We start from the raw sequence: 11,504 nt of genomic DNA, 5'->3' as shown, positions 1-11,504 counted from the left end.
ACAATCGCGCACACGTGTCACATTTTCGTCGACTCGTGCGGTTGATGGCCGTCCACTGCGAGGTTCGTCGGTGATCTCCTCTCGGCCCTCCATGAACGACTTGTGCCATCGAAAAACTTGTGATTTGGACAAGCAATCAGTTCCAAAGGTACGTTGAAGTAATGGAAATGTCTCGGTGGCGGACTTCCCAAGTTTAACGCAAAATTTGATAGCGTACCGTTGCTCTACAGAAGTATCCATTGTGCCGTGTTAAATAAACTCAAAACAGGGTTGACGGAAACTCACGTCCTGACTCTCCGGCAAATCGCAGCCGAATGAGGCAAAGAGCGTTTTGAAGCTAACACCCCCCTCCACTTAGCCCATCCGGTTACAACACGCTGTGGTGTACTGTTGCGTCAGAAAAAAATTGGTCTCATTAGTTACGGAACGCACTCTGTTCGTCGCACATTTATTTCTGGGGTTATTTCACGCAGTGTTGCTTGTCTGTTAGCACTGACAGCTCTACGGAAACACCGCTGTTCTCGGTCGTTAAGTGAAGGCCGTCGGCCACTGAGTTGTCTGAGGTGAGGAGAGGTAATGCCTGAATTGTGGTACTCTCGGCACTCTCTGAATAGTTTGGATCTCAGAATATTGAATCCCCTAACGATTACCGAAATGGAAAGTCCCATGTGGCTAGCTCCAACTACTATTCCAGATTCAGAGTGTGTTAGTTTCCGTCGGGCGGCGAACACAACGCCGGAAACACGTGAATCACCTGAGTGCAAGCAACAGCTCCGCCAGAGCACTGCCCTTTCATACCTTGTGTACGCGATACTACCGCCATCTGCATATGTGCATACCGCTATCCAATGACGTTCGTCAGTGTTATGGGGCTGGACTGGACTGCTGCTGTTCAGGCCTCATTACGGGCTCCAAACATCTCCAAAAGCAACTGTATTACAAACTGAAGCTGTCTTCTGTACTTTGACATAGCATACAATAATATTTAGAAGTGGAAAAAATAAATGTGACGAGCTTAGATCTTTCTGCGTCTTATCAAAATCATTTGATTCGTTCCATCATAACAATCTGACAAAGAAGTTAAGATTTTATAAAATCCGTGCTTCACCACTCACATGGTTTAGCTCCTGTTTACGAAGCAGGGTGTAGGAAGAAGCTACACTAAAATGTTTCGTCAGCGAAAAGAGTGCAACTACAGGATTTGCATAAAGAAAAATCACAATGGCCGTTCATCTGTATCCGACCATGTGCTCGTTCCTATCCTTGCTCTACGCTCGTGATCTACTATTCAGGTGGCTATAGGTCGACAAACTTAGAACTTCTTACGTGTGATTCACGAGTTATTATCAAAACGCTCAGATAAACAGTTCATAAAGTTTTTGTTAAAATTATCTGGTCTTACACTGCTGGGCTATCTTTTATTTACAGAAAATTGGCCACCCAGATTTAAATTGCCAAAAATATCCCCCTTGCTATTAACTTAACGTTCCAACAAAAATCGTAAGCAGAACTGAAAGATGTAATTTCTTCAGTGCACATCGTAGCTTCTAGACAAGCAGTATTCGTTGCGCAAAAGAATGTAATTAAAACTGTGAGGTTAAATTATGTGATCTTGCAGAAATACATACGCAGACACAAATGAACGTACACATACATTTTATTGTTGCCTGCGTGAGCGCTGTTCATTCTCTCTTTAAAAAGTTAATGAAGGAACCAATTCACGAGTTGCGAAGAAGGTTTCCGGGGTGCTTCTTTTCGTCCTAAGGCGAACGCCGGGACTGGAAATCGTCCCCCAGTAACCCAAATAAAGCAGAACAGTAGTATCACTACCTTCTATTGAATGTGACCTTCGCACTCAGTAGAGTACAACAGGGAAATACGGACTTTTTGACAATATTCCCATAGAAATAAAATATTTGCCGGACAGCAGAAGCGTTTAAAATGAAGGTTAAATTTATTTCTCTGCAGTAACTTCTGTGACACCATACAGAGTACACGAATAAAAGTGAACAATCTAAATATTAGGTAATGATTCAAGATGCTAGGCGAAAATATTGCAAACTAGGCTGCTAAATGAAAAGCAGTGGTTGAGCCGACAAAAAGAATAGCTACAACGGAAATGTAGAGAGGGGCAAAATAATTCCGCTCGAAATGAAACCAGGACATTTTTCCGTATCGTTCAAAAACTTACTACAGTGCTTAGTTTTTCAAATGGTGGCATAAAGGACAAAGACAAATGTATGCTTTTATTTCAATAGACCATGCAGTCTTAGCCCTAGGGACTCATCTTCAGGAGGTTGATCACTCTACTGCCTACTGAAGCACTCTAGCGATCAAACCAACACTCTGGTTGAGGACAGATTTCATTAAGGTCTGATACATCTTTGCCGTCGTTCGCCAGGGTTGTTACCTTCTGAGCTAGCCAAGTATGATTCACGACCCGCGCTGACAGCTTTACCTCCTCCTCTTCTACTTTTCACACGTCACCGAAGTTCTCCTGGATGCCTTACGGGTATAGTACTCTGGGAGGGAAGTGTATTGCGGAGAGGATTGTGTCCACAAATCTGGGGTCCTGTGTCCGGGTATCGGTGTGGCGCAGTTTTAACCAGGCAGGAAGTATGAAAGTTGTGGTGTCACCGCCAGACACCACACCCGCTAGGTGGTAGCCTTTAAATCGGCCGCGGTCCGTTAGTATACGTCGGACCGGCGTGTCGCCACTATCAGTGATTGCAGACCGAGCGCCGCCACACGGCGGGTCTAGAGAGTCTTCCTAGCACTCGCCCCAGTTCTACAGCCGACTTTGCTAGCGATGGTTCACTGACAAAATACGCTCTCATTTGCCGAGACGATAGTTAGCATAGCCTTCAGCTACGTCCTTTGCCACGACCTAGCAAGGCGCCTTTAGCAGTTACTATTGATGCTGTAAAACATGTACCGTCAAGAGCGATGTTCACCAATTATGGATTAAAGTTAAGTATTCCAGCAGCTACGTACGTTTTTTGTTAGTCTCATTTCCTTGACCTGTACCAGACCTCAATCCAACCTGCGTGAGTTAAAACGCGTGCCTTTCGGCTTCCTCTCATAGTGGGTTGGCTGTCTTGCCAATCCACAACAAAAGTAGCGCACACCAAGCTGCATAGTGAAAATTCGTTCTAGAAACAATTCCCTGGTTTGCGCCTACGAGCCGGCCACTGTGGCCGAGCGGTTCTAGGCGCTTCAGTCCGGAACCACGTGGCTGATACGGTCGCAGGCTCGAATCCTGCCTCGGGCATGGATGTGTGTGATGTCCTTAAGTTAGTTAGGTTTAAGTAGTTCTAAGTCTAGGGGACTGATGACCTCAAATGTTAAGTCCCATAGTGCTTAGAGCCATTTGACTTTTTTTAAATTTTTCTTTTATTTATTTATTTTTTGCGCCTACGAGCAGATAACTTCACACGAATTGTGTGCATTATTTCATGGCATCCAAGAGTGAAGGCGTTCAGTAATCAAAGCTAACAAAACCGGAATAACGGTTTATCTCATGGTTGCATATGGAGATTCATTCCACCATTAAACAGTAGCCTGGATTGTTTTGATAAGTGTAACATTTCCGGCCGCGAACGTTTACATTTACAGTTATCTCATTTATGCTTGCTTTTTCTCTGGGGATCGCTAAGTTGTGGTAAATTTCGTTAGATTTCTCAGTCTAAGATAAGAAAAATACTTATGGAATATTCCCTCAGGTCTTGGAGGAACATAGACATACTAAAAACCTGCATCACAGTATTGACACTCCACAATAATATTTATTTAATAGTTCGTTATGAACAGGCAGTCCACACAACTTCAGGAAGAATTCCTAGCTGTACAGACATCGTTTTGCACAGTTTTGTGACATTTCATGACCAATCGATAAGCATAATGCAATACCTGAAGAATCCTGAACAAATGAATCTTATATTACAGTACATCAAATATTAAAACTGTATGACTATAGTAGCCAAATATGAAGTACAAGTGAGTAATGGCACAGGCTAATATGCCATTTGGAAAAACTGGTGAATGTGATGATGAGGCCGAAAAAAAGTGGAGGGGGGGAGGCGGCGTGGAGTGAAAATGTCTATCGAATGTGGGTGTGAAACAGTTATAACAAGCTTGTTAACTATTGGTGAAAGAAATAATAACTGGTTACTGATACTTTAGTTAGGGTAAGTAATGGAACTCTGTTGGTTGCTAAGCACCACGTCAGAATTCATTGATTGGTGTGTATTAATGGCCAGAACTTAGAGTAATATTAGTTTTCTGCCTTTACTTTTTCTACGGAGAACATTACATTCCACAGCATGTGAATGACATTCTTTCAGAGCATGTTCAGCAAAGGTGGGATCTTTCTTTTTCAGTCTCCAGATCCTTTCATTATTATTTCTCTGAGCACTGGATAATTGGTTGTTGTAGCCAATCCACACCCAAATTCCATAGACTTCTTTCTGCCCCCTTTCCCTCCCCCTTTTTTCCGCCTGTTCATGTCATTTATAAGTGTGTACATATGATTTAGTGGCGTGTACTATTACTCACTTGCACAGCTTATTTGGGTATATACTGATGTATTTTTAATATTTGAATGTACTGTAACGTAAGATTTATTTGTCCAGAATCTCGTTAGGTATTACATTATGCCAGTCTTTTGTGTAGATATAGCCATAAAATGTCACACATCTTTGTGCAGCTATGAATTGTCGCTGAAGTTGTGTAGACTATCTGTTTAGTATTAAGTTCTCTGACCATGGCTTAAGAAGCCGAAAGCCGGTTCATAACGAACTGTTATATAAATATCATTGCGCAACGTTAATCCTGTGTATTCATATTACTGAAGAAAAATACAGTTAACGATGACAATTTTTATCGTCTCGGGGAAACGGACCTATATTCCTGGAATAATCAGTGGACGGAGATGTGGAATAAAATGGCTCTAGACCCTGAGCCAAGGTGCGTACTCCCAGGTGGTGAGACCTGTCGACCTCTCCTTGTGACTGTGCCACATCGCTAGCTCTTCGGTTTCGTGACTGACTGTGAGTGTGAACCTGCGCAGGCAAAGCGCGCGTTGCTGCAATCGTCCGCTTCCCAGAGCGGAATAACCGGTTTCTTCTTCCTGCGGCTAGCCCGACCCTGACCGCGTGCCTTTTTGTGCCACGCCCCCACGGGAGAGACGCCGGCCGTCATTGCAACAGAAGCGCGCCGTCGAATAGCTGCTCGCTGCACAGTGCTCGACTGCTGCGTCACAGGCAGACACTGGTGAGTACCTTCTAGACAAAGGCTCAAGGTCAGCGACGCGCGGGGCCGGTAATTACACTATCATATTTATTTGTCAAAGTTGATTTGTCAAATTTTTGTGTCAAAGAAATTTGATGGTGTAATAGGGAACTTTGTCAAATCTCACCTGTCGTCAAATAAATATGATCAAATCTATGGCCTCGCCGTAGATTCGATCATAAAAGTCGTTCGTCTTCCAATTACTGCAATGTGAAATGTAACCGCTTCGACGCTGGCGTCGCTAAAGCTATTTTACGTCTCTGTAGTCTGTTCGTAAACATGGCTCCACAGTTGGTTTTTTCCTTCGATTCTTTTATTATCTTAAACAAACTTGCTTCGACTAGGGCGGGGGGTGAACAAAGGGACACAGTGCATGCTATTAATTGTGCGTTGATGGGCATGTGAAACATGCTGCAGACCATTTTCACAATCACAGCTACAGCCATCCACCTCTAAATCAAGAAACATCCAGGCAGTTATTCAGCAAGCCGGAATAGAGGATGTGGTCGCACTGTAAAATAAAAAAGTTCTTTCTTAACTTTTCATTCTCCTTTGTCTATTTTTGAACACTGGATGCCACATGTTAAAAAGTGCTACATCAGTTTCGTACTTTTTATTTATTTTGTAGTTTGAACAGTAATTCCGTTAGTTAAATTATTCCAGATTAAAAATACTTTTTATTGCCCATATAGTGAACTAAATATTTATTTGCCGTCACATATTCCCGCTTCAGTGTTTTATAAATCGCTTCACACGTTTCTGGAATTATTTTGGTTAATGTGCAAAATGATATTCGAGTGCCAATATTGTAAACTGGAATAATTCTATCATGTAACAAGTAATCGCAGTGTCACAGTTTGCCTATCCTCTGCACACGCAGCATTTCTCAAGAGAGTATTCTGTTTTGTGATACAAGAAGCCACTGCACTGAGCAAATACTGAAATACATTCTCATCCATTCGAAAGTGATTTATATATTAATGCTTGACTTCCTCCACTAGTAGCTCTCGTAACAAATTTTGTTGAATGCTTTTACTATCTCGACGTAATACCTAGGGCCTCGTCTAAGTATGCTTCCTTTTTTTCAGCCGCTTTTCTTCCAAATAAATACACAATGTAATTGTGGTACTAACAACTGCATCGTATAGCAACAAGTCGTCTTCCGCCATCTTGAAATTTTAGGAAAAATATAACGACAGCGTAATACCCCTTTTTAGCGCCACGTCAAATATCTTTGTCAAAGAAATTTGACGAATATTTGATCACATTTCTTTATCAACGAAATACCGTAATACCGGCGTGAAGGCCGGCCGCGGTGGTCTAGCGGTTCTAGGCGCTCAGTCCGGAGCCGCGCGACTGCTACGGTCGCAGGTTCGAATCCTGCCTCGGGCATGGATGTGTGTGATGTCCTTAGGTTAGTTAGGTTTAAGTAGTTCTAAGTTCTAGGGGACTGATGACCATAGATGTTAAGTCCCATAGTGCTCAGAGCCATTTGAACCATTTGAACCAGCCGGCGTGAAAAGGCAGATACATTCGTGCAGTCATTGCATAAGGGATTCAAACACAGTATCTAACAAAACACTGATCCAGGTTAACAGGTACTCACCTGAAATCTGTTTTAGACGAGTGGCTTTGTGGCCAAAATCGACCACTTATTGTAGTTACGCGTCATGTGCTAGAGTGTAAAGCTACAATTACGAATACGACCGCAGATGGCAAGCCGCTCTGCCCCGCCACAAGCGGCACCACTCGCTCACATTGTTGGTCCTCACATGTACAGTTATAGCCGTGCGACTTCAGGCTGTGAATCTGCCAGCGAGCCTGCACGTGCGCAAAGCTGTGGCACACAGATGCATGGTGTGAAAGGAAGTCGGCGTGCAGGAGTCGCACGGGCAAGCGTCTGCGTGTGCTGAAACATACGCGTATATATCGGCACAAGTGTGGCGTTTGGAGTTACCTCAGTTATAAAATGCTGCGTGGCATGTGCTTGGCGAGAACGTTAGTTGCAACCATGTTCCGTACGTAAACGCTTCAAAAACATATTGTTATTGGCACGACAGCAATAGCTATTGCAGCTGTGAATATGAACCAAGCAAACGTCCTAAGGAGCACAGTTACCGTCACAATATAAACCACTGGCCATTAAAATTGTTACACCACGAAGATGACGTGCTACAGACGTGAAATTTAACCGACAGGAAGAAGATGCTGTAATATGCAAATGATTAGCTTTTCAGAGCGTTCACACGAGGGTGGCGCCGAAGGCGACACCTACAACGTGCAGACATGAGGAAAGTTTCCAACCGATTTCTCATACACGAACAGCAGTTGACCGGCGTTGCCTGGTGAAACATTGTTGTGATGCCTCGTGTAAGGAGGAGACATGCGTACCATCACGTTTCCGACTTCGATAAAGGTCGGATTGTAGCCTATCGCGATTGCAGTTTATCGTATCGCGACATTGCTGCTCGAGTTGGTCAAGATCCAATGACTGTTAGCAGAATATGGAATCTGTGGTTTCAGGGGGGTAATACTGGATCCCAACGGCCTAGCAGTCGAGATGACAGGCATCTTATCCGCATGGCTGTAACGGATCGTGCAGCCACGTCTCGACTCCTGAGTCAGCAGATGGGGACGTTTGTAAGACAACAACCATCTGCATGAACAGTTCGACGACGTTTGCAGCAGCATGGACTATCAGCTCGGAGACCATGGCTTGGTTACCCTTGACGCTGCATCACAGACAGCTTCGTCTGCGATGTTCTACTCAACGACGAACCTGGGTGCACGAATGGCAACACGTCATTTTTTCGGATGAATCCAGGTTCTGCTTACAGCATCATGATGGTCGCATCCGTGTTTGGCGAAATCGCGGTGAACGCACATTGGAAGCGTGTATTCGTCATCGCCATAGTGGCGTATCAACCGGCGTGATGGTATGAGGTGCCATTGGTTACAGGTCTCGGTCACCTCTTGTTCGCAATGACGGCACTTTCAACAGTGGACGTTACACTTCAGATGTGTTACGACCCGTGGCTCTACCCTTGATTCGATCCCCGCGAAACCCTACATTTCAGCAGGATAATGCACGACCGCATGTTGCAGGTTCTGTACGGGCATTTCTGGATACAGAAAATGTTCGACTGCTGCCCTGGCCAGCACATTGTCCAGATCTCTCACCAATTGAAAAGTCTTTTCAATGGTGGCCGAGCCACTGGCTCGTCACAATACGCCAGTCACTAGTCTTGATGAACTGTAGTATCGTTTTGAAGCTGCATGGGCAATTTTATCTGTACACGCCATCCAAGCTCTTTTTGACTCAATGCCCAGGCGTATCAAGGCCGTTATTATGGCCAGAGTTGGTTGTTCTGGGTACTGATTTCTCAGGATCTATTCACCCTAATTGCGTGAAAATGTAATATATTTGTCCAATGAATACCCGTTTATCATCAGCATTTCTTCTTGGTGCAGCAATTTTAATGGCCAGTAGTGTAGCTGGCGTTCCCCAGTGAAGTGTTATAGGCCCTCTGCTGTTTCCGATCTACGTAAACGACATAGGAGACAAGCTGAGCAGTCCTCTTAGGTTGTTTGCAGATGATGCTGTCATTTACCGTCTTGTAAAGTCATCAGATGATTAAAACCAACTTCAAAATGATTTAAACAAGATATCTATACGATGTAAAAAGTGGCAATTGATTCTAAATAATGAAAAGTGTTAGCTATCCACATGAGAGCAAAAGAAATGTCGGTTACACGATGAAGCACACAAACCTAAAGGCTGTATGTTCAACTAAACACTTAGGGATTACAATTATGAATAACTTCAGTTGAGACGATCACATAGATAATGCCGTGGGTAAAGCAAACCAAAGCCTGTGATTTATTGGTAAAACACTTAGAAAATGCAACAGGTGGACTAAAGAGACTACGTACACCACGCTTTTCTGATCTATTGCTGTGCGCTGTGAGATCGGCATCACATTGAACTGAAGGAGGACATCGAGAAAGTTCGAAGAAGGGTGGCTCTTTTTTGTATTATCGTAAAATAAGGAAGAGAGTGCAACGGACATGATGCGTGATTTAGAGTGGCTGTCAGTAAAACAAAGGTTTTTTTTTTTGTTGTTGTGGCAGAATCTTCTCATGAAATTTCAGTCTGCTACGTTCTCCCAAGAATGCGGAAATATTCTGTTGGCTCTCACATATATAGCGATAAATGATGAAAATGATAAAATAAGAGAAATCAGAGCTCGCACAGAAAGAATTGTGCTCGTTTTTATCGCGCTCTGTTAGAGAGTGGAAGCCGTGGAGAAATAGTTTGAAAGTGGTTGGATGAACCCTCGCCACTCACTTAATGTGGACTGCAGAGTAATCATGTAGATACTTCTTTGATTAAAGAGCTGTGACACGATTACCGAATTATCGAATCTATTTAAGAATGATACACTGTTGGACACTGTCAAGAATATAATCAGCTGGAACTACACAGTTAAGAAGAACAGCGGTTCTACAGAGAAACGTCTTACAGCTATTCTCAGATTTTTAGAATACGCTCACTCCCTCGCAGGTTTAAAATTTGCCACAAGAACTTCCAGATAGCCGTTGTCTAATGTAATGCCTGAGATATGAGAAATACTTTATGATGCACAACGCCTAGAGGACACGAGGGTAAACAATTAAAAGTGCTAGCTATTGTATCAATATTTTAATTAAGAAATAATTGAAACTTAGGCGGAGGAAAAGTCGCACAGACTTCCAAGTAAATTTTTTAGTGGCATCACTGCTTAGAAACGAGAAAAAAGACTAGGAACTTTTGTTACGCTGTGGTCATGTAATTACTTTGTTGGTGTAAAATATGTTAAGGGATGTAGTGCTTTGATCTGGGACAGAAATCTGTTAGATGCAGAATGAGACGAAGTAGAAAAATCTGTCGAAGCATGGGATGGTGCTGGTAACATGTTATTATCACACAGATATGTGTAGTCAAAGTTTCAGGCAGACCTTGACAGCTTTTGAGGCGCAATAAACAAAACGAAGCCGAATTATTATGCTGTCACTGTGGTATCCATAGTTCCAATGCCACAGCGTAAGTTCGCACTACGGGAGCGGAAGATTTTCGCTGACGACAGCGCCCTCTAGCCGGCGCTGTGCAGCTCTACGAGGGCCGCTCCACTTTCGCCCCAGTTCATGAAGAGCAGACAGCTGAGAACCATCGCTTTAGCTTAGCTTGCTATTGAGACTTTCTTATCTGGACTTCGACTGCACACGTACGTGCTCATAGCCTAAAGTTATGTAATATGTTTGCATATGTTTATACTATAGAAAAACTTCTTTTACTTTACTTACAGTACCGATGTGCTTTGCCACACCTGCTCCTACTCACTTCCAACATTCGGCCTACCTTTCAGATTTCAGGAGCAGACGCACGCGCCGCCTTCCAGGCGGGATACAAAAGACACTTTACCGTACAGTTTTAGGTTCAAATGGCTCTGAGCACTATGGGACTTAACATCTATGGTCATCAGTCCCCTAGAACTTAGAACTACTTAAACCTAACTAACCTAAGGACATCACACAACAACCAGCCATCACGAGGCAGAGAAAAGTCCTGACCCCGCCGGGAATCGAACCCGCGAACCCGGGCGTGGGAAGCGAGAACGCTACCGCACGACCATGAGATTCGGGCGCAGTTTTAGGTGGGGAGTGCTTTAACTATGGTTGCGTACGATACGGGTAGAGGTCGGGCCTGAATTACCACTGTCAACCGCAGCAAACAATTGCGCTGTAGCCACTACCAGTCTGCATTGTGTTATATATTACATTTTGTTCCTGATCTTTAAATGTGTGAAGAGGCTAACCCTAGTGCATAAAAGAATTCGAATGGGACTCTCGCCACATCAAAAGGCATCAGCAATTCCGCTGACCATTATGTCAGTTCTGTTTTCGTGGAAACACAGAACGCGGTCGTAGGACGGCAGCCCTTCCAGAGGTAGGTGAGGCTTATTCCCTCCACACCGCTACTCTCCCCTCGGGCAATCTAAGTTCTTGTGTGGTGTCACCGCCAGACGCCACATTTGCTAGGTGGTAGCTTTAAATCGGCCGCGGTCCGCTAGTATACGTCGGACCCGCGTGTCGCCACTGTCAGTGATCGCAGACCGAGCGTCACCACACGGCAGGTCTCGAGAGACTTACTAGCACTCGCCCCAGTTGTACGGACG

At 44.0% G+C, this 11,504-nt stretch overlaps 1 protein-coding gene across 1 annotated transcript in view; it reads left to right on the top strand.

Moving 5' to 3' along the window:
* Nucleotides 1-5,138: 5,138 nt before the first annotated feature.
* The window catches only part of LOC126239809 (probable cytochrome P450 6a13), a 112,129-nt gene continuing 105,763 nt past the window's right edge, over nt 5,139-11,504 (top strand). The window contains exon 1 of the mRNA XM_049947886.1: nt 5,139-5,271. The gene's annotated coding sequence lies outside the window, so the exon portion shown is untranslated. The remainder of the gene's footprint in view (nt 5,272-11,504) is intronic.

Source organism: Schistocerca nitens, chromosome 1 (assembly GCF_023898315.1).
Source record: "Schistocerca nitens isolate TAMUIC-IGC-003100 chromosome 1, iqSchNite1.1, whole genome shotgun sequence".
NCBI lineage: Eukaryota > Metazoa > Arthropoda > Insecta > Orthoptera > Acrididae > Schistocerca > Schistocerca nitens.
This window is presented reverse-complemented; position numbering and strand designations above follow the sequence as displayed.